Source organism: Lithobates pipiens, unplaced genomic scaffold (assembly GCF_037356315.1).
Source record: "Lithobates pipiens isolate NorthernLeopardFrog02 unplaced genomic scaffold, aLitPip1_a1.2 Scaffold_18, whole genome shotgun sequence".
NCBI lineage: Eukaryota > Metazoa > Chordata > Amphibia > Anura > Ranidae > Lithobates > Lithobates pipiens.
Genome location: NW_027507758.1, coordinates 650,908,293 through 650,930,924, shown reverse-complemented (window position 1 = coordinate 650,930,924; position 22,632 = coordinate 650,908,293).

Genomic DNA, 22,632 nt, shown 5'->3' with positions numbered 1-22,632 from the left:
GACGATACCAACATTAGAGAAGTGGTCTGGCTTAAGGAGAACGACTGGATTCCAAACCACAAAGAAAAGGAGAGTATGACCAGCAAAACAAGACGTTTGATACATGAATGGAATAAACTCAGAGTCGATGAAGGAATCCTCTACCGACACTCTGGAACCCGAAAACAGCTAGTTCTACCAGAAAAGTTAAAACCATTGGTCTTAAGAAATCTTCATGATGACATGGGTCACATTGGTACTGAGAAGGTAACCCACCTAGCACGTGAACGATTTTACTGGCCATTTATGCAAAAAGACATTGATGAATATGTGCTGAAGAAGTGCAGCTGCATCAAACAAAAGCGTCCAAATATCACCGAAAGAGCACCTATGGGTTCGATTACTACCAGTTCACCTTTGGAGTTAGTATCCATTGATTATCTTCACTTGGAGAAAAGCAAAGGAGGATATGAGTATATACTTGTAATAATTGACCATTTCACACGCTTTGCACAAGCGTATCCAACTAAGAACAAATCTGGAAAAACGGCGGCAGAAAAGATCTTTCAAGATTTCATACCACGTTTTGGCTATCCAGAGAAACTCCACCATGACCAAGGAAGAGAATTTGAAAACAACTTATTTCAGACATTGCAACGATTGGCAGGGATTTCTCATTCAAGAACTACTCCATACCATCCACAGGGTAACCCAGTGGAGAGACTGAACCGTACTTTGTTACAGATGCTTCGCACCTTAGAGGAAGAGAAAAAGTCAGATTGTAAAGAACATCTTCCACATATGGTTCATGCATACAATTGCACCAGGCATGAAGCCACAGGATACTCGCCATTCTTTCTATTGTATGGAAGATCTCCTCGTTTGCCAATTGACCTAATGCTCAACCTAAATTTGGAAAAGGAATCAGACAGTCAACCAACATTTACTCAGAAATGGGCATCTAGAATGCAAGAAGCTTACAAAATCGCATCCGAGAATAGCAAAAAAATCATCTGCTAAAAGGAAGAAGTACTATGACAAACAGATAAAAGGAGCACCTCTTCAACCGGGTGATCGGGTCTTAGTACGAAATCTCTCTGAAAGAGGAGGACCTGGTAAACTTCGTTCATACTGGGAAGAATCAGTACACAAAGTGGTAGAAAGAATCAAAGATGGGCCTGTGTACAAAATTCAGCCTGAAAGTGGTAAAAAGGCTATTCGAGTACTGCACAGAAATCTTTTACTACCAGTAAATGACCTACCAATTGAAGGACACATTCCAAGAGTACCGATGAAACAAAGACAATCAAGTAACAGAAAGGATACCAGAATGGATGTGGACCAGGAGGAGGAATGTTCAGATGAAGAAAGATGGTATTATCCTTATATACCAGAGACTACAGAAAGTCATGATCGTGTTGTGTCTCAACCAAACTCTCAAAACGTACAGAAAATCCCATTAAGAGTTTCTGCTGAAGAGTTCTATCCTACAACTACCACACCCAATCTTGAACAAGAACAAAATGATGGAACAGTAGTTGGCGACCAAATCTGGGCTACAGACATGGTGGGACTAGACACTGCAGAATTACCCTCATTAAGTCAAGACTTACCTGTGAACCAAGATATGCAAATGGAGAATGATGTTGATGGAGAAGACTCAACTCTTGTCAGAAGATCTACCAGACAAGCTAAGCCTAAAGAGATCTTTACATATGACACACTAGGTCAGCCAAGATACATACCAAGTCAGATTCACACCATAGAAACTCCTACAATGCTAGCTACTCCCAGGACATGCCACGTAGTTAACGTAGCTCCTTGGTGGCAACAAGTACCTATTTGGGTTACTTAAATCACTAAATAGTGTTCAGATACCAATTGAGTTTAATGTCGGGAGCCATTAACTGAAGGAGGGGAGAGTGTGACGGACTGGGGTTTATATGGTCACAAAACAGACACCCCAAAGCAAAGTACATATTCATTTTTTTTTATTTTAGTTCTAAGTATGTCCCTTCTATTCTGGCAGAGAAGGTACACAAACAGAGTCTATATAAGGCCACACACCTGTGACTAGAAATTAAACTACTTCCAGCCATAAAGTCAGTGGTCATATCTCATGCTGTTTGTGTGATTCTTTGCAGGTATGTACTCTAAATCGTTCCTAATCTGTATTAACCTGTGATAGAAAGATTCCTAAACATCTTGAGCAGATGCAGAAAAAGTCTCAGCAGATTTTATGCTATAGTTTTGCTGTAATTAGAAGTTTAGAACAGCATGTGTCAGAAACAAGTGAAAAGTGCATAAGAACATGAAAATACTGCATTAGTCAGAACAAATGACTATGATAAACACTAAACCTTTCTAAATAGGTATATTTAAACCTGATTTATTGGAAAATTGCATAGATTTATAGAAGCACATGTTTTCTGTTATTTAATATAGAAAAAACCTATTGTATGTAAAGCTTATGTATTGCATCATACAGACATGCAATGTGCACCATCTAGTGGTTAAAAAAGAGTACTACCATGAAAATATTTGTATTAAAGCAATGCATTGCTAGTATGATTATTGCACACTTAAAGTGTACCAGAGAGATAAAGATAATTATCTATAACACTGAATAACAGGGATATATATGTTATTAAAATATAGTAATGTTCATTGTTATAACTACGTTTTAAAATACTTTAGTTAAAATCGGTATTATATATATTGTTAATGGTTATAAACATGTGACTATAAAAATGTAAAAGATGTATTGTTATGTAAAAATTAAACTACTTCCAGCCATAAAGTCAGTGGTCATATCTCATGCTGTTTGTGTGATTCTTTGCAGTCCACGCCAAGCTGATCACCTTATCTCATCGTGTCTACAATCATCGGCTCTCTTAATTCACATTTTGAGGCCGGTAACACACGTGTACGAAGCACGCTGCGCTTTCTCAATGGCCTGGCGATGGGGGAAGGAGGATGGGGGGGCAAACTTTCGGGTGATCTCGCCATGGCAAAAACAGGTCCCCGCGCCCCTCTCCCCCCGAAAGGTACCAAATGTAGGGGGGAGACAGATCAGCAGAGCTTCCCCTTTTTGGGTGGAGTTTCCGCTTTAACTCTTCTGTGCCTGGGTACAGGCTGGGGACCTCTGCGGTGCGAATCTGCTTCCGTTGCTATGGGAGAAGGACTGCTCATGGAGAGAGCGCGGACAACAACTCCCTCCTACAAGAGGCTGTCCCACCTGTCACATTCCACATGTGAACTACACGCTTAACGACAGGCTGCTTGGTAAACCTCTGTTACTCTTGGTAACGACTTGAGTCTTCACACTGTATTAAGTTTTGTACTGATGTCTCCATACCCCAAAGTACCTTAGTGACCTGAACTGTAGAAAGGTGCCGGTTACTTGCATCACACCCCTTTTAGTTACTTCAGACCAGACGGGAACAAGGTTTCAAAGCAGTGGCAGCTGGTGGGGTTTTTTTTTGGGGGGGCGGCAAACAACCCCCCCGTGTCGCTGGTGGAGCAGCACTAACACCCCCAGCAAACCCCCCATGGAGCGGCACTAACACCCCCAGCAAACCCCCCCATGGAGCGGCACTAACACCCCCAGCAAACCCCCCCATGGAGCGGCGCTAACACCCCCAGCAAACCCCCCCATGGAGCGGCACTAACACCCCCAGCAAACCCCCCCATGGAGCGGCGCTAACACCCCCAGCAAACTCCCCCGTGGAGCAGCACTAACACCCCCAGCAAACCCCCCCACATGGAGCGGCACTAACACCCCCAGCAAACCCCCCCCCCGTGGAGCAGCACTAACACCCCCAGCAAACCCCCCCACATGGAGCGGCACTAACACCCCCAGCAAACCCCCCCCCCCCCGTGGAGCGGCACTAACACCCCCAGCAAACCCCCCCCACGTGGAGCGGCACTAACACCCCCAGCAAACCTCCCCACGTGGAGCAGCACTAACACCCCCAGCAAACCCCCCCACGTGGAGTGGCACTAACACCCCCAGCAAACCTCCCCACGTTGAGCAGCACTAACACCCCCAGCAAACCCCCCCACGTAGAGCGGCACTAACACCCCCAGCAAACCCCCCCACGTGGAGTGGCACTAACACCCCCAGCAAACCTCCCCACGTTGAGCAGCACTAACACCCCCAGCAAACCCCCCCACGTAGAGCGGCACTAACACCCCCAGCAAACCCCCCCACGTGGAGTGGCACTAACACCCCCAGCAAACCCCCCCACATGGAGCGGCACTAACACTCCCAGCAAACCCCCCCACGTGGAGCGGCACTAGCACTCCCAGCAAACCCCCCCACGTGGAGCGGCACTAACACTCCCAGCAAACCCCCCCACGTGGAGCAGCACTAACACCCCCAGCAAACCCCCCCACATGGAGCGGCACTAACACCCCCAGCAAACCCCCCCCGTGGAGCGGCACTAACACCCCCAGCAAACCCCCCCCACGTGGAGCGGCACTAACACCCCCAGCAAACCTCCCCACGTGGAGCAGCACTAACACCCCCAGCAAACCCCCCCACGTGGAGTGGCACTAACACCCCCAGCAAACCTCCCCACGTTGAGCAGCACTAACACCCCCAGCAAACCCCCCCACGTAGAGCGGCACTAACACCCCCAGCAAACCCCCCCACGTGGAGTGGCACTAACACCCCCCAGCAAACCTCCCCACGTTGAGCAGCACTAACACCCCCAGCAAACCCCCCCACGTAGAGCGGCACTAACACCCCCAGCAAACCCCCCCTCGTGGAGTGGCACTAACACCCCCAGCAAACCCCCCCACATGGAGCGGCACTAACACTCCCAGCAAACCCCCCCACGTGGAGCGGCACTAACACTCCCAGCAAACCCCCCCACGTGGAGCGGCACTAACACTCCCAGCAAACCCCCCCACGTGGAGCAGCACTAACACCCCCAGCAAACCCCCTCACATGGAGTGGCACTAACACCCCCAGCAAACCCCCCCACGTGGAGTGGCACTAACATCCCCAGCAAACCCCCCCACGTAGAGCGGCACTAACATCCCCAGCAAACCCCCCCACGTGGAGCGGCACTAACACCCGAGCTAACCCCCCCATGCGGCGTGGCACTAACATCCCCAGCAAATACCCCCAGAAAACAACCCCCCCGCGCGCACGGCACGGCACTAACACCCCCAGCAAACCACCCCTGTGGCACGGCACTAACACCCCCAGCAAACCCCCCCTAACCGCTGTATGGGTTTGGGGAAAGTTCCCCCGGTGTCCCCTCCTGGAGCAGCTTCCGCGGTGCATCTCCTCTCTGCTCCTCCCGATGCTAGGTGTCCAATAGGGTCACTTGACGTTTTGGTCATTCGCGGTTGCAACACACCTGTGGTGGAATCGGAGCACATCCTCTGCGACCTGAGCCCACCCTATTTTAAAGTCTATTAGAGCCTCTGGCTCTAATCAGGTGCTTAAAAAAAATAATAAAAGGAGCCAGGTGCAAGGATAGGGGGGTGTCCGCGGCGGCCACCCCCTATTCATCTATCTATTCATTGCATATAGGGGGGTGGCATGGGGAGAGGGGGCGGTGCCAGGGCGCCCCTAATGGACTGACCGCCACTGTTTCAAAGCGTTACTTGGAAAATTGCAAAAACATTACAAAGTCCAGCATGCGAGAACAGTATTTCTTCCTTCTTCCTACATCCCTAATCCTATCTCAATCTACATGCTGCCCCGGCATACCTGCAAAAGTAGAGTCCCTGTACGATTAGGGGATCCATAAGTGGCATTTCCCAGTGCTGGAGTCTAGAGGATCGTTCCCCAGGTCCCGATGACCTCTTACATGACGCCATTGGCAGCAGCAGGCGACATTCTTCCACTCCTCATGGGTGAGGCTCTCCGATTCTCTCCCCTTCGGGGGCTTTCCTATGGGTTCTGGGCCTCCTGCTCTCCCTCTCCACTGCCCAGCTCTCTATCCTCTCTTTCTCCTTGGCTCCGGTCCACTGTCCCTCATTTATACCGCGGCAGGGCTGGACTGGGACAGAAATTTGGCCCTGGACTTCTTCCAGACTGGCCCACTTACATTTTGAGTGTCCCATCGGCACCCCCTTACATCAGAGTGTCCCATCACCAGTCCCCTTACATCAGAGTGTCCCATCGGCATCCCCTAACATCGGAGTGTCCCATCGGCACCCCCTAACATCCGAGTGTCCCATCGGCACCCCCTAACATCGGAGTGTCCCATCGGCACCCCTTAACATCAGAGTGTCCCATCTGCACCCCCTAACATCAGAGTGTCCCATCGGCACCCCCTAACATCAGAGTGTCCCATCGGCACCCCCTAACATCACAGTGTCCCATCGGCACCTCCTTACATCAGAGTGACCCATTACCAGCCCCCTTACATCAGAGTGTCACAGCAGCACCTCCTTACATCAGAGTGGCCCATCAGCAGCCCCCTTACATCAAAGTGTCCCATCAGCAGCCCCCTTACATCAGAGTGGCCCACTGAGCCATCGGCCCACCGGGAAACTCCCGGTAGTCCCGATGGCCAGTACATGCCTGTACCGCGGGATCAGTGGGTGGGACCTAAACAAAAACCCGCCAAAATCAAAGAACCAGGATAAACATTAACCCTTACCCTCCCACCGGGGGGCAAATCACCAAACTGGGTCAACTTCAACCCACATTCAAGTTTATAATTGGTGTGGAAAACTCTGTAATACCTGCACACAAGGGCATTAACGAGTTAAAAACACTGATCATGATCCTAACCCTCTAGAATCATATGGAGGATATTCTTACAATAAAGATCGTTGACTGCATTGAAATGTTGCAGAAATCTCAGGGAAATGAAAACGGGTAATTTCACTCACAATCATGATTCTCACATTGTACAACGATCTGCCAACTCAGCTCGCAGATATACAGTATATAGGAGAATAAAACATTTGCAATTTGCTGATTTGTCTGACTTTCCAACCAATTCAACCATCATTATTTAGAATGGTCTCTCTGAAGATGCATGAACCAATCATGGGAATGAAAAGGAAAATGGAGGAAAAGATGAGAAAATGGGAAAGGAAAGGAGAAAAAGAATAGGGAGAAGGAAAGGGGAAGGCAAAGGAAAAAGAAAGGAAGAGGATAAGGAAAGAATAGGAAGAGGGAAAGGGTAAGGAAATGAATAGGATTAGGAAAAGGGAGAGGAAAGAGAAAGGAAGAAGGAAAAAAGAAGGAGAAGGGAAAGGGAAGGATAGGAAAGTAAAGGGAAACAAACAGTAAAGGGAAAAGGGAAAGTAAAGGGAAAGGAAAGTAAAGGGAAAGGAAAGGAAAGGGAAAGGAAAGTAAAGGGAAACGAAAGGAAAGGAAACAAACAGTAAAGGGAAGGAAAAGGAAAGGAAAGGAAAAGAGAAAAAGAAAAGGGAGTAGGAAAGAATATGGAGAAGGAAGGGGAAGTCAAAGAAAAAAGAAAAGGAAAGAATGGGAAGAAGGAAAGGGGAAGAAAAGGAATAGGAAAAGGGAGCGGAAAGAGAAAGGAAGAAGGAAAACATAAGGAGAAGGGAAAGGGAAGGAAAGGAAAGTAAAGGGAAACGAACAGTAAAGAGAAAAGGAAAGGAAAGGAAAGGAAAGGAGAAAAAGAATAGGGAGAAGGAAAGAAGGAAAGAATATGGAGAAGGAAAGGGGAAGTCAAAGAAAAAAGAAAGGAAGAAGACAAGGATAAAATGGGAAGAAGGAAAGGGGAAGAAAAGGAATAGGAAAAGGGTGAGGAAAGAGAAAGGAAGAAGGAAAAAAGAAGGAGAAGGGAAAGGGAAGGATAGGAAAGTAAAGGGAAACAAACAGTAAAGGGAAAAGGGAAAGTAAAGGGAAAGGAAAGTAAAGGGAAAGGAAAGGAAAGGGAAAGGAAAGTAAAGGGAAACGAAAGTAAAGGAAACAAACAGTAAAGGGAAGGAAAAGGAAAGGAAAGGAAAAGGAAAGGAAAGGAAAAGAGAAAAAGAATAGGGAGTAGGAAAGAATATGGAGAAGGAAGGGGAAGTCAAAGAAAAAAGAAAAGGAAAGAATGGGAAGAAGGAAAGGGGAAGAAAAGGAATAGGAAAAGGGAGCGGAAAGAGAAAGGAAGAAGGAAAACATAAGGAGAAGGGAAAGGGAAGGAAAGGAAAGTAAAGGGAAATGAACAGTAAAGAGAAAAGTAAAAGGAAAGGAAAGGAAAGGAAAGGAAAGGAAAGGAAAGGAAAGGAAAGGAAAGGAAAGGAAAGGAAAGGAGAAAAAGAATAGGGAGAAGGAAAGAAGGAAAGAATATGGAGAAGGAAAGGGGAAGTCAAAGAAAAAAGAAAGGAAGAAGACAAGGATAGAATGGGAAGAAGGAAAGGGGAAGAAAAGGAATAGGAAAAGGGTGAGGAAAGAGAAAGGAAGAAGGAAAATATAAGGAGAAGGGAAAGGGAAGGAAAGGAAACAGAAAAGGGAAAGGAAATAGAGGAAAGGTTAGGGAGAAGGAAAGGGGGAGGAAAAGAAAAGTAAAGTGAAAGGAATAGAAATGGAAAGGAAAAATGAATGGGGGAGGGAAAAGAAAAGGAAAAGGGAGGGGCAAAGGGAGAAAAAAAGGGAAAAGGAAAAGGCAGAAGAAAGGATAAGGATGAGGAAAGGGGAAGGAAAGGAATAGGAATAGTGAAAGGAAAGAGAAAAGAAGAAGGAAAAAATATGGAGAAGGGAAGGGGAAGAAAAGTAAAGGAAAAAGGAAAAGTAATGGGAAAATAAAAAGCAAAGGGAATGATAGGGAGAAAGAAAGTGGAAGGAAAAGGGAAAGGGAAAGGGGAAGGAAAAGGAAAAAGAGGAAAGGTTAAGGAGAAGGAAAGGGTAGGAAAAGAAAAGGAAAAGGAGGAAAGGATAGGGAGAAGAAAAGGGAAAGGAAAAGGAAAGGGGAAGGAAAAGGAAAAGGGAAAGGAAAGAGCAAAGGAAAAGGGAAAAGGAAAGGATAAGGAAAGGGGATGGAAAAGGAGAGAACAGGAGAAGAAAAGGAAGAGTAAAGGAAAGGGAGAAGGAAATTATAGGGAGAAGGAAATTATAGGGAGAAGGAAAGGGGGAAGGAAACGATGGGGAGAAGGAAAGGGGAAGGGGAGGAGAGGATCATATACTTTGCAATAAAACCTTCCTATCAAAAAGAAATAACAAACAATCAGTATTTCATTCCTTTCATCTTTGCAGGAATTTGCCAGCAATCATCTTTTCCAAAGTTTTTGGACTGGCAGAGCCGGCACAGATAATTACATCTCTTCACTTTGGCAAGTAAAATCCATCTCTCTGAGAGGAACATATTTCATAGAACGGCCTCAAGGTTAACTTAATTCTATTAATTTAACACTAAATATGTTTTTTTTGCAGACAGATAGATATATTTAGCAGGAAACATTTTTTATTCATAACAGAAAACCTCTTAGAGAGAACGGGTACTACTGGGGTCGCCACCTTATTCTTCAAGTAAACCCAAACACTTTAGCGGTGCACGGCAATGTTTTCTTTTATAGTATAAACTATACATATATTTTGCTATTAAATAAAATTTCTTTACATCGGAGTCCACAGAGTTCCCCTTTTACATCTAAACTCACAGAGTTCGCTTTCACTGTAAGGGGGGACTCTGCAGACTCTGATGTAAGGGAGAACTCTGGGGCCTCTAACATAAGGGATGCTCTGGAAACCCGGATTTAAAGGGGAACACTGAGAACTCTGATGTACGAAGAAGATTCTGATGTAAGGGGAAACACTGTGGCCTCTGGTGTAAAGTAGAACTCTGATGTAAGGGGTGCTCTGAGAATCCAGATTTGACTTAGTGTACTCACTCAGAGGCAGAAGAGAGAAGAGAAGGGGGGGAGGGGGTGAGACTTCAATTACAGACAGGGATGGATGGTGAGCTCACTCACCCTTTGGCAGCACCTCTCATCCAGATGTATCTGAGGCTGCTCGACTTCAAATTTCTGGCCCCAACTTTCCTTTTCTGAGGCACAGCGCCGGGGATTGGAGTGTGGGCAGACAAAAAGGGGTAGGGGTCGGAGGGGGAAGAGATGCAGATCGAGCCCTCTCTCCTCTCCTCTCCCATCTGTGTTTTTTATTTGTGTGGTGGGGGGGGGTTGTTAATGTTGGTTTTGGGAAGTGTGAAAGAGTGTAATGCCCCGTACACACGATCGAATTGTCCGGTGTTCTTAGTCCGGCAAACGATCCGGCGGATAGTCCGGCGGACTTTCTACCGAACAGACTTGGCCACACACGGACACACAGAAAGTCCGGCGTTTGCTAGCGCGATGACGTACAGCACGTACGCCGGGACTAGAAAAAGGAAGTTCAATAGCCAGTAGCCAATAGCTTCATTCTCATACTTGCTTCTGAGCATGCGTCATTCTTACTAGCACACTCACGAAAGTATTGTCCGCTGAAACCCAAGTCCGGCGGAAAGATTGGACTGCAAAAATACTTTCTAAGTCCGCCGGACTTTACGCTGAGAAAGTCCGCTGAAGCCCACACACGATCGAATTGTCCAGTGAAATTTGATCGTGTGTACGCTGCATAACAGACACTCTCAGCTGAGACAACTGCAGCCAGCAACCCTGCTGGGAAGCCACAGTCCAGTCTAAATAATGTGTCCGGGTCTCAGACAGTCTGAAACCCGGACACATGATTCCAAACCCGAACTGTCCGGGTGAATCCTGGACAGGTGGCAACCCTAGGTACTACGTTGTCAGCTTTTACCCCCTAAAGTGACAGTGGAATGAGATCTCAGTGTGGTGGACCTGCCTTTCAGAACATGCTAGCTGCCTGGCTGTTTTTCTTTGGCTTCGATGCTTTCTGATATTTCTCTGACTGATTTGTTGGACACTTTTCCTAAAGCTATAATTTGGAGCTCCTTAATACCAGCCTCCATGTTTCTTTTAGGAAAAGTGTACATTAAAGGGGAGGGGTGTGGGTAGGGTTGCCACCTGTTCGGGACTCACCCGGACAGTTCGGGTTTGGAGTCATGCGTCTGGGTTTCAGACTGTCTGAGACCCGGACACATTATTTAGACTGGACTGTCTCCCCCCTTTCTCTCCTGCCTCTGAGTGAGTACGATAAGGTAAATCAGGGTTCTCAGAGCACTCATTACATCAGAGCTCCCCTTACATCAGAGTCCTCTTTGTACACCAGAGCATCCCTTATGTTAGAGGCCCCAGAGTTCTCCCTTACATCAGAGTCTGCAGAGTCCCCCCTTACAGTCAAAGGAAACTCTGTGAGTTCAGATAAAAAGGGGAAACTCTGTGGACTCTGATGTAAAGGGGGAACTCTGTGGACGCGGATGTAAAGGGGGAACTCTGTGGACGCGGATGTAAAGGGGGATTCTTCAACATCTAAGCATAGTTTATCTATGCATGCTATGAAAAATAAATTGCTGTGCGATGCAGAAGTACTCGGGTTTGATTTGAATAAAAGGTGGCAACCCTAGGTGTGTGTGTGTGGGGGGGGGGGGGGGGGGGTAATAAGAACCTCTGTAAGGTCAAGGGTCTCTATGTGCAATGTTTCTGTATAGTGTGATCTTTCCAGGAGATTGCGTAGTTGTAGGGCCCTCTCTATGACCTCTTGGTTTCGGCTCTGCTGGCTCTTCGGCTGAAAGGTCATTCCACACCATCCTCAGCTGCAACATTGAAAAAAAAAAAAAAAAACAAGTGCTTGGGGTGCACATGAAATTATAGAACAGTACAATTTAACCCTTTAAAAAAAGGCACAGGATTGATTTTAAAACTCCCTCACCCGAGCAAGGAGCCCGGGGTGAGTGGGTGACCAGGAACCACACCAGGCCACATGCCTCTCACCATTGAGAGGGTGCTGCCACCAAATGACACATCCCCAGTTTGTGATCCAACCAGCCGGGGATCATGAGTGGTATCATTGATCCAATTTGGTTTTGACCATATTTGGCCAATGTTGACATCACCTGAGATCCCCAGCTGGTTGGTTTACAAACAGGAGGCAGGGATTAGCGCCGGGGGGAACTGGCCAAACATGGCCGGTTTGTTCCACGTTTCAGCCCTAAAGATGAGAACCACAAGGGGGCAGGCTGCTTGCTCACTTGGCACAGCCACTGTTTAGAGGACACCTTGTACTTTTCATAACCTACCCTGTCCACCTTTAGGAGTTCCATGAAAACTCATTTATTCAGGGAAGCCTATACCGCACCCCAGGGCCGTCTTTAATATTGATTGGGCCCTGGGCAAAAATCTGCTTAGGGCCCCCCTCCCCCCATGCAGTTTCGCTCTCCACCTTCTCTGAGACATACAATCAATATCAGCTAGACTTAACACCAGTTTACTGTATCAGATCAGGCAGCGATTGCGATTGGTTGCCAGAGGTTACAGCATATCATTACTGCTTACTGACTGGTTGCTAGAGGTTACAGCACTCCTTAAGGCTCACTGATTAGTTGCTAAAGGTTACAGCACATGATTTCGGCTTGTTGATTGGCTGCTAGAGATTACTGTACAGTAATACTGCTCACTGGTTGCTGTAGGTTACAGCACATCATCTCCACACTGCAGGGGGCATGATATACATATGAATGCTGCCTTATTTACATATCAATGCCGTTGGCCTCAGCTATTTTCCTATGCATGTCACTGCTATTTACATATGAATGCTGGTTATTTACATGTAAACACAGGGTCTGTAGGTGAGTCGTCTGTACACAACAACAGGACTAAAACCTCAAGGGACAAGGGAATGTAAACTGGGATAGTTGGCAAGTATGAGGCAGCTGCTTTGGGCCCCACAACAATGACAGGGCCCAGGGCAGCTGCCCCTTTTGCCCTGCCTTAAAGACGGCCCTGCTGCACCCACCTAACAACTGCCCCCGAGCCACCCCCATCAAATCATTCTCTGCAGCTATTACCTTTTGTACCGCCACCCCCTCCCTTTAGAATGTAAGCTCTACGAGCAAGGGCCTCCTGTACCTTTTGTATTGTACTGTAATTGTGTTGCCGCCCCCCCCCCCCTATACATTGTAAAGCGCTGCGTAAACTGTTGGCGCTATATAAATCGTGTATAATAATAATAATAATAAGTACTGTAGTGTTTCCTTATTGGACTAGGTGAGGATTGTGACGTCACCCTTGCCTTTACCGCCTCTTCACCTCGTCCAACCAGAAGACTCTTTACATTTACTGAGAAAATGCAAGGTGTTATGTAAATGGTGCCTGTGCTGAGCAAGCAACCCCCCTGCGGTTACTTTGCAGCACAGCAATCGCTCGGCACAAGCCCTGAAAAACGATCTCCGCACCATTATCCCAAAGCAAGGTCCATAAAGACATGGATGAGCGAGATTGGGGTGGAGGAACTTGAATGGCCTTGAGAGAGTCCTGACGTCAACCCGAACAGAACACCGTTGGGATGGATTCGAGCGGAGACTGCGAGCCAGGCCTTCTCATCTAACATCAGTACCTGACCTCACAAACGCTCTTCTGGAAGAATGGTCAAACATTCCCATAGACACATCTCCTAAACCTTGTGGACGGCCTTCCCAGAAGAGTTGAAGCTATTATAGCTGCAAAGGGCGGAGCCAACGCAATATTGAACCCTACGGACTAAGACTGGGATGCCATTAAAGTTCATGTGCGTGTAAAGGCCGGTGTCCCAATACTCTCCTAGTGAAGAGTAGGCTGTTGGTTACATATTGTTAGCTCAACGGTAATCAGTGGAGCAGGGGTTTATTATTTAGGGCTGCTAAGTGGTTCATAGGCTGCTGCTCTGTTACTTCACCCTGTCTTCTATAAGATTCTAGAATCATAGTGGGGGAAGAGCAAGGCATGCAGCCTGAGTATCTGTGGTACTCCAGCCAATCCCTGAGGAGGCGTGCTCAGAAGATGATGAGAGACCTCATAAAAAGGCCACTGCCCAAGCGTTTCTGGGCCCTGGGGCAGATTTCTTGAAGAATCCATCAGGAAGACACCAAAATCCCAGCTAGGCTTAGCTGGGGGGACCTATTCAAAAGATGGAGTGATGAAGTTGGTTCTGGAGAAGCTCACTGGAGAGAGCCAGGAGGAAAAAATCCAGCAGATGTCCTATTGTGGGGTGAGTGCACATATTTGCCAGGATACCAAGGATCTTCAATTACAGTCCAAAGGTTTTTATTGCAGAGATATCACATCACAAAGACAAGTGCAATGTTGTGGAGCCATGCAGGACACCTTCATCAGGCATGTGAAGGTGTCCTGCGTGGCTCTGAAGCGGTGTACTTGTCTTTGTGATGTCATCTCTCTGCCATAAAAACCTTTGGACGGTAACTGAAGATCCTTGGTGTGTTGGTGAATATGTACACTCTCCTGATGCTAAATCCAGTATACAGCACCCATCATTGATGAGACTTGTTTCCAGGAACGTGTGCGATGGGAATATAGACAAGACTGGATTTTGCAAAAGCATTTGACACAGTTCCCCATAAAAACGTTTACTGTACAAAATAAGGTCGGTTGGCATGGACCATAGGGTGAGGATTGAAAACTGGCTACAAGGGTGAGTTCAGAGGGTGGTGATAAATGGGGAGTACTCGGAATGGTCGGGGGTGGGTAGTGGGGTCCCCCAGGGTTCTGTGCTGGGACCGATCCTATTTAATTTGTTCATAAATGACCTGGAGGATGGGGATGGGGGAAACAGTTCAATCTTGGAAGATACTAAGCTAAGCAGGGAAATAACTTCTTCGCAGGATGTGGAAACCTTGCAAAAAGATCTGAACAAATGAATGGGGGGAGGGGCAACTACATGGCAAATGAGGTTCAATGTAGTAAAATGTAAAATAATGTATCTGAATGCAATCTATAGACTGGGGGGAGAACCTCTGGGGGGATCTAGGATGGAGGAGGACCTGGGGGTCCTAGTAGATGAGAGGCTCAGCAATGCCAAGCTGCTCCTAACAAAGCAAACAGAATATTGGCATTAAAAAGGGGATCAACTCCAGAGATAAAACGATAATTCTCCCCTCTACAAGACTCTGGTCCGGCCGCACCTGGAGTATACTGTCCAGTTCTGGGCACCGGTCCTCAGGAAGGATGTACTGGAAATGGAACGACTACAAAGAAGGGCAACAAAGCTAATAAAGGGTCTGGAGGATATTAGTTATGAGGAAAGGTTGTGAGCTCTGAACTTATTCTCTCTGGAGAAGAGACGCCTGAGAGGGGATATGATTTCAATATACAAATACGGTACTGGTGACCCCACAATATATAAATACCGGCTTGGTGACCCCACAATAGGGAGAAAACGTTTTTGCAGAAGGGAGTTTAACAGAAGTCGTGGCCACTCATTAAAATTAGAAGAAAAGAGGTTTAACCTTAAACTACGTAGAGGGTTCTTTAGTGTAAGATCGGCAAGGATGTGGAATTCCCTTCCACAGGCGGTGGTCTCAGCAGGGGGATCAATAGTTTCAAAAAACTATTAGATAAGCACTTCAACGACCATAACATACAGAGATATACAATGTAATACTGACATATAATCACACACATAGGTTGGACTTACATAGTTTCATAGTTAGTAAGGTTGAATAAAGACACCAGTCCAACCTGAGTGAGTGTCTACCCCTATCCCTGTACATTGCACGGTTCCTACCCTCAAGGAGCCCACAATCTAAGGTCCCCATTCATATACTGGGGCCAATTTTGGACAGAAGCCAATTGACCTACTTGCATGTCTTTGGAGTGTGGGAGGAAACCAGAGTACCCGGAGGAAACCCACGCAGGCACAGGGAGAACATGCAAACTCCAGGCAAGTAGCGTCGTGGTTGAGATTCGAACCAGCGACCCTTTTTACTGCTAGGTGAGAGTGCTAACCACTACACCACTGTGCTGGTGGTGGGGTGAGGTAAAAAAAAGATACAAGTCCATCAAGTCCAACCTATGTGTGCGATTATATGACTGGATGGACTTGTGTCTTTTTTCAACCTCACCTTCTATGTAACTGTGTAACTATAGTGGGGTGAGTCTACATCTCCCTCTATAGAAAGAGCCTGGTGGAGATCGGCAGAAGGCAACCGATGATCCTGTGGCGTAAGCGAACCCATTGCTGAGGAGTTAATGACAATGTGTAGCTTTTAGAATCTAGAAGGAGCACTGGTCTTCATCAGCATAGACATCTTCTGGGACTTTCATTTTAGTACTATGCAGCCAGAAAGTTAAGGAGTCCTCAGGTTATTCAGTTCTACACTTTTTTTTGGGTATCCCATGCTCCCTATTACTTTCCCAGTTCATCATTCTCAATGAAAACCCCAAAAAAGAAACCCCTAGGCCTAGACCAGTGATGGCGAACCTTGGCACCCGAGATGTTTTGGAACTACATTTCCCATGATGCTCATGTGCTCTGCAGTGTATTCGACCATCATGGGAAATGTAATTCCAAAACATCTGGGGTGTCGAGGTTCACCATCACTGGCCTAGACTGTTCCTTGGAACCAGTGGGAGAGTGCAGGAAATGCTGTGTGCCTGACTGTGGGTGCTCTAAGGGGTGAGATAAGACTGGTATTCCCCAGCGGCTCCTATGGGTGTACGCTACATCTATATATTTACGTTAGTTCTGCTTCATTGCTGTCACAGTGGATTTATCAAGCACCTACCCCCTGGGGTGCATATACCTCTGGTGGAGAACATTCTACAGTAGTGGCATGCATTTTTTAAAGGCAAAGTGTTTGCAGATTCATGATGATATTGTGTGTTCATGACAGGTTAGGTAAATATTCTTGTGAACCTTCCGAGTTATTTGGCATTCCGGTGTGAAATGTGTTCTCAGACAAGTAAAGGAATAACATTGTCAAGTGTCAGGTGATACAATGTGACAACTTGCCCTCTGTAGACCGTATACGCTAATGTCAAGGGCAACACCATCCTAATATACAGTGCCTTGCGAAAGTATTCGGCCCCCTTGAACTTTTCAACCTTTTGCCACATTTCAGGCTTCAAACATAAAGATATAAAATTTTTATTTTTTGTGAAGAATCACCAACAAGTGGGACACAATTGTGAAGTGGAACGAAATCTATTGGATTTTTGAAACTTTTTTAACTAATAAAAAAATGAAAAGTGGGGCGTGCAAAATGATTCGGCCCCCTTGCGTTGATACTTTGTAGAGCCGCCTTTTGCTGCGATTACAGCTGCAAGTCGCTTGGGGTATGTCTCTATCAGTTTTGCACATCGAGAGACTGAAATTCTTGCCCATTCTTCCTTGCAAAACAGCTGGAGCTCAGTGAGGTTGGATGGAGAGCGTTTGTGAACAGCAGTTTTCAGCTCTTTCCACAGATTCTCAATTGGATTCAGGTCTGGACTTTGACTTGGCCATTCTAACACCTGGATAGGTTTATTTGTGAACCATTCCTTTGTAGATTTTGCTGTATGTTTGGGATCATTGTCTTGTTGGAAGATAAATCTCCGTCCCAGTTTCAGGTCTTTTGCAGACTCCAACAGGTTTTCATCCAGAATGGTCCTGTATTTGGCTGCATCCATCTTCCCCTCAATTTTAACCATCTTCCCTGTCCCTGCTGAAGAAAAGCAGGCCCAAACCATGATGCTGCCACCACCATGTGTGACAGTGGGGATGGTGTGTTGAGGGTGATGAGCTGTGTTGCTTTTACGCCAAACATATCGTTTTGCATTGTGGGCAAAAAGTTGGATTTTGGTTTCATCTGACCAGAGCACCTTCTTCCACATGTTTGGTGTGTCTCCCAGGTGGCTTGTGGCAAACTTTAGATGAGACTTTTTATGGATATCTTTGAGAAATGGCTTTCTTCTTGCCACTCTTCCATAAAGGCCAGATTTGTGCAGTGTATGAATGATTCTTGTCCTATGGACAGACTCTCCCACCTCAGCTGTAGTTCTCTGCAGTTCATCCAGAGTGATCATGGGCCTCTTGGCTGCATCTCTGATCAGTCTTCTCCTTGTCTGAGCTGAAAGTTTAGAGGGACGGCCAGGTCTTGGTAGATTTGCAGTGGTGTGATACTCCTTCCATTTCAAAATGATCGCTTGCACAGTGCTCCTTGGGATGTTTAAAGCTTGGGAAATCTTTTTTTATCCAAATCCGGCTTTGAACTTCTCCACAACAGGGGGCCAAATACTTTCGCAAGGCACTGTAAGTGACTCTATCACCACAAGTTACTTGTGGACAATGGGAGCTCTGTGGAAGAGGAGGCAACATACCTTTCCAAAGCTGGGGAGGTGGGGAATTTTAACGCGGGATAGGTAAGTACTGAATCTTTTTCCTTTTCTTTTACAGGCTTCAGGTTGTGTACAAGCTGTACAAGGAGTTTGCTCATCTCTACTCATCACGCTGTGGTGACTAATGCCGCGTACACACGACCGGACTTTTTGACAGAAAAGGTCCGACAGAACGAGTCCGCCGGCCAATTCGATCTTGTGTGGGACTCCATCGGACCTTTGCTTGCCAAAGATCTGGCGGACTTTAGAAATAGAACATGTTGTAAATTTTTCCACCGGAACTCCGCCGGAACCGAGAAATCCGTTCGTGTGTATGCTAGTCCGACGGGAAAAAACCGACGCTAAAAACACCCACTAACTCCTGCAGATGCCTTTATTATAGAACAGCAGCAATAAAGGGTAGATACAGGTGTATACTGCACTGGAGGCACACAACACCCACTTTAACCACTTTCAGACCGGACCATTTTGCTGGTAAATGACCAGAGGTCTTTTTACACTTTGGCACTGCGCTGCTTTAACTGGTAATTGCGCGGTCATGCAATGTTGTACCCAAACAAAATTTGCGTCCTTTTCTTCCCACAAATAGAGCTTTCTTTTGATGGTATTTGATTGCCTCTGCGATTTTTATTTTTTGCGATATAAACGTAAAAAGACCGCAAATTTTGAAAAAAAATGATATTTTCTACTTTTTGTTATTAGAAAAATCCAATAAACTCAATTTTAGTCATACATTTAGGCCAAAATGTATTCAGCCACATGTCTTTGGTAAAAAAAAAGTCAATAATTGTATATTTATTGGTTTGCGCAAAAGTTGTCACATCTACAAACTAAGGTACGTTTTCTGGAATTTACGCAGCTTTTAGTTTACGACTGCCTATCTCATTTCTTGAGGTGCTAAAATGGCAGGGCAGTACAAAACCCCCCCAAATGACCCCATTTTGGAAAGTAGACCCCCTAAGGAAATTGATAAGAGGCATGTTGAGCCCATTGAATATTTTATTTTTTTGCCTCAAGCGATTGAATAATGACAAAAAAAAAATTTTTTTTTTTTTTTTACACAAAGTTGTCACTAAATGATATATTGCTCACACATGCTATGGGCGTATGTGAAATGACACCCCAAAATAAATTCTGCTGCTTCTCCTGAGTACGGGGATACCACATATGTGGGACTTTTTGGGAGCCTAGCCGCGTACGGGGCCCCGAAAACCAAGCACCGCCTTCAGGCTTTCTAAGGGCGTAAATTTTTGAGTTCACTTCTCACTACCTATTACAGTTTTGAAGGCCATAAAATGCCAAGATGGCACAAAACCCCCACAAATGACCCCATTTTAGAAAGTAGACACCCCAAGCTATTTGCTGAGAGGCATGTTGAGTTCATGGAATATTTTATATTTTGCCACAAGTTGCGGGAAAATTACAAACTTTTTTTTTTTTTTTTTTTTTTTCACAAAGTTGTCACTAAATGATATATTGCTCACACATGCCATGGGCATATGTGAAATGACACCCCAAAATAAATTCTGCTGCTTCTCCTGAGTACGGGGATACCACATATGTGGGACTTTTTGGGAGCCTAGCCGCGTACGGGGCCCCGAAAACCAAGCACCGCCTTCAGGCTTTCTAAGGGCGTAAATATTTGACTTCACTCCTCACTACCTATTACAGTTTTGAAGGCCATAAAATGCCAAGATGGCACAAAACCCCCACAAATGACCCCATTTTAGAAAGTAGACACCCCAAGCTATTTGCTGAGAGGCATGTTGAGTCCATGGAATATTTTATATTTTGCCACAAGTTGCGGGAAAATTACAAACTTTTTTTTTTTTTTTTTTTTTTCACAAAGTTGTCACTAAATGATATATTGCTCACGCATGCCATGGGCATATGTGAAATGACACCCCAAAATAAATTCTGCTGCTTCTCCTGAGTACGGGGATACCACATATGTGGCTTTTTTGGGAGCCTAGCCGCGTACGGGGCCCCGAAAACCAAGCACCGCCTTCAGGCTTTCTAAGGGCGTTACAGTTTTGAAGGCCATAAAATGCCAAGATGGCACAAACCCCCCCCCAAATGACCCCATTTTGGAAAGTAGACACCCCTAAATTTAGGGGTACACTAGTGAGACTAGGTAATAAATGGCGGGTGCCCTGAAACTATAAAAAAATAACTAACCAACCAGCGTCACCTGTAACAGTTATATGGTGATCACTGGTGAAAGGGTTAACTAGGGGGCAATCAGGGGGCTTTATGCGGTAGTATATGGGGGTCCCTGGCGCTATAAAAAGCTGCGGCGAACCTAAATACCTACCTGCCTAACTAGCGTCACCTGTGACACTAATACAGCGATCAGAAAAACGATCGCTTATTAGGCTGGGTTCACACTGGAGCGATGCGGGAACGCCACGAATGCGCGGCGGGTTCCCGCATCGCATGCCTCCCGGCGGCAGTTCACACTGCCCTATGCGAACTGCTGGGAGTGTCAGTGAAATGTTACTGACACCCCCAGATCAGTTCGCATATCGCAGTGCGATCTGCAAACTTGGATCGCATGGTGTGAACACCCATGCGATCCGATTCTGCTGCGGGCCAAAAAAAGGGTCCCGTGCGAATTTGCGGCGGGTGCAGCGGGTGTGGCGGGTGCGGCGGGTGCGGCGAATGGCTGAACTCGAATCGCACAGAGATCGGATGTGATTTGCACTGCAGTGCGGTGCGAATCACATCCGTTCTCAAACCGCTGCAATCTGAACCCAGCCTTAGTGACACTGGCGACGGGGGGTGATCACGGGGTTAAACCTTTATTGGGGGGGTTAGGGGGGTACCTTAGAACTAAAGGGGGCTAACCCTAACTGCCCTAACAGTTATTAGTCACAAATGACACCCGCCGGGTGATCAGGGGGTTAAACCTTTATTAGGTAATAAATGGCGGGTGCCCTGAAACTATAAAAAAATAACTAACCAACCAGCGTCACCTGTAACAGTTATATGGTGATCACTGGTGAAAGGGTTAACTAGGGGGCAATCAGGGGGCTTTATGCGGTAGTATATGGGGGTCCCTGGCGCTATAAAAAGCTGCGGCGAACCTAAATACCTACCTGCCTAACTAGCGTCACCTGTGACACTAATACGGCGATCAGAAAAATGATCGCTTATTAGGCTGGGTTCACACTGGAGCGATGCGGAAACGCCGCGAATCCGCGGCGGGTTCCCGCATCGCATGCCTCCCGGCGGCAGTTCACACTGCCCTATGCGAACTGCTGGGAGTGTCAGTGAAATGTTACTGACACCCCCAGATCAGTTCGCATATCGCAGTGCGATCTGCAAACTCGGATCGCATGGTGTGAACACCCATGCGATCCGATTCTGCTGCGGGCCAAAAAAAGGGTCCCATGCGAATTTGCGGCGGGTGCGGCGGGTGTGGCGGGTGCGGCGGGTGCGGCGAATGGCTGAACTCGAATCGCACAGAGATCGGATGTGATTTGCACTGCAGTGCGGTGCGAATCACATTCGTTCTCATAAACCGCTGCAATGTGAACCCAGCCTTAGTGACACTGGCGACGGGGGGTGATCACGGGGTTAAACCTTTATTGGGGGGGTTAGGGGGGTACATTAGAACTAAAGGGGGCTAACTCTAACTGCCCTAACAGTTATTACAGTCACAAATGACACCAATGCAAAAAAAAAAAAAAAAAAATGACATTGGTGTCACTGTGACTGGGGGGCAGGGGTAATTGGGGGGGTGATCGGGGGGTAAAGGGGGGGTGTGAGTGTGCCTGGCATGTTCTACTGTGTGTGTAGAGTGTTGGTGCAACTCACCGATCCGCTCTCCTCCGTGTCGGAACGGAAAATACCGACACGGAGGAGAGAATACATCACTTCCTCTCCTGTGTTTACATTACAGGAGAGGAAGTGATGTCACGGGGGATTTCCATTCGTCGAGAGCGATCGCGAGGGGGTGGCCATGAATGAATGGCCGCCCCCTCATCCCGGATCGCTCTCGAAGAAATGCCGACCGCTGCAGGCACCGGGGGGGGCCCCGATCGGGCCCCCCACCCGCGGGCAGGCAGGGACTTATATATACGCCCATATGCCTGCCCGTGCCATTCTGCCGACGTATATCGTCGTGCGGCGGTCGGCAAGTGGTTAACTTTAAGATGCCTGAGAAAAGAACACACTGTCCCTGCCTATCTAGCTCTTTCCCTGCACGCCACAACACACTACACAAGGCCGCCATGCTGGCAGCCTTATATAGTGTTAGGCGTGTACTAAACCCCCTGAGCTATAATTGGCCACAGGCATCCTACCTGTGGCCAATTATGGCTCTCCTCATTGCCTCATTGCCGGCGCTGTGATTGGCCAAGCATGCGGGGTCACAGTGCATGCTTGGCCAATCATGAGCCAGCAATGCACTGCGATGGCGTAGTGCATTGTGGGCCGTTCGTGCCACACGAATTTGGT